A 1,940-nucleotide genomic window follows, 5' to 3' on the forward strand; every position below is an offset into this window, starting at 1 on the left:
ACTTTTCAAATATGTCAAGCACTTCATGGAGGTTTAAGTACCAATAGAAAGCCTAAATTAATAGGAATGATTGATACAATGACAAGCAAGTTCCATGCGATTGAAATTACTAATGCTCTAGTGTGCTCCAAACCAGCATTACGAAGAGCTTTACAAAATACAACATTGAAAAGATGGACCAAGTCGTATAAAACATCTCGACAACATAAACTTCGCTCACTAAATGGGAAAACGTAATTACACTAATGTCCGTAAAGCAAATAAAGCTGTTATATTTGAAGGTCAGCAAGTACCAAATTTCATATCCTACAATGAACTATCAAAAACCATTAAGGATATTGATATCGGAATCCTTCATGACGTCAAAGACTTGGTCCCTAATGATAGCAAATTATATGACGGTTGCTACAGAGAACCATCACCTTATATACAGAGATTAGCAAAAATTTATCTCCGTCAAAATAAAGAACGTTTTGACAAATTAAAAGAATTCAATTCAATTCCCAAGAAATCTCCAGCTTCATTTATGTTTGTACTTGTCTTCGGAGAAGATAGGTCACCAGGTATTGGTACCTCTATTTTGGTTTCATTTTTGAATTGCGGTTAGAGTAGCGAGTAGCTCAGAAAACCATCTTTTGTTTGGATCAAATTTTGATGAAGCTTCAGAAACTGTTGATGAATTTATGAGAATTTTACTCAGGGATGTTGAATATTTAGAAAGTAAGGTTTCTGATTTTGATGGGCAAAAAGTTGTCCCTTATGACATGAAAATGTTGGCCCATTTATCAGGGGAACTGTCAAATAGTTCTACTTATTCCAGCTCATTTGCAAATGTGACTCAAGAAAACTCGAACGAAATTTTCATTAACATTAGAATGCAACAAAGTGAAATCAACAAAGCAGCCACTCAAAAAAAGCCAACCGTTTAAAGGAAAAACTCCTAAAAAAAGGAGGAAAATCAAACAAAAAGGAAGAAAAAGCTGATTGAACGCCATGGCAATACGAGAAAGAATTTCAGATGCAAATGAAGTAACAAAAAAAAAAAGACAACTTGATCAGACAACTAACGCACTATCCACAAAACGCATAAAACTGACGTCATTTATTAGTAATGAACTCAAAAGTCGGCAGGAAGTCCCTCCTCTTTTAGGAAAATTTGTTATATTGGAAAAACCGGAACCGCTTCATTTAAAGAATAACACTGTCAAAGATCACTTTATGAAATTGTTTAAAATTTGCACCGCGGAAACAAATTATTCAAATGCCAAAGCATTTAAAGATATTCCAGCAGGAATTTATTCATCATGATATGAACTGTAAGCTTTTTATCGAAGAAAATTATACGTTGGTTCAATTAGTCCTTTTCAAAAGGTGATAAAGACTTCACATTTAGATTTAGAGGAAAAGAGAGCTTGAATTTTCTAAGGAACTTTCCTCAATTGATTTACTTTATCTTCAATGAAATTGAGACAGCCATTACTTGAGATCCACCTGCAATGCATTGAATTGAGGAAATTATTATCCTTTAGTGTGCGTATTATAAATTTCAATGAAAATGATTTAAATGAAATGTTCAAAGTCAGTAAAGAACTTTTCAAATTGTGTTGTATCATTGACCAAAATATTACGGCTAGTTTATGGACAATCTGTAACGCAGCACCTGTTTATGCGAAAATCTGTCGTGATTTATATGGATTTGGCGGTTAGTGTAAAACACAGGTCACAGGCCACGAGTCACGGGTTACAGATCATACAAATTACAGACCGGAAAACTGTAACGCACTCGTAACATAGAATTCATATCCACACATCTATCCACATCACACATAGTTCCCATCATAAAATCATACCATAAAATCATAAACCCATCAGTGACCCAAACAATTATCGAGTCATTAGCTTGATTCCCATTTTAACCAAACTGATAGAGAAAATTATCC

At 34.0% G+C, this 1,940-nt stretch overlaps 1 pseudogene; it reads left to right on the plus strand.

Moving 5' to 3' along the window:
* The first annotated feature begins 223 nt into the window (after positions 1 to 223).
* On the plus strand, positions 224 to 1,484 carry LOC136823057 (uncharacterized; annotated as a pseudogene).
* The last annotated feature ends 456 nt before the right edge of the window (positions 1,485 to 1,940 follow it).

This window comes from Clytia hemisphaerica, unplaced genomic scaffold (assembly GCF_902728285.1).
Source record: "Clytia hemisphaerica strain Z4C2 unplaced genomic scaffold, Clytia hemisphaerica genome assembly, whole genome shotgun sequence".
NCBI classification, from domain to species: Eukaryota; Metazoa; Cnidaria; class Hydrozoa; order Leptothecata; family Clytiidae; genus Clytia; species Clytia hemisphaerica.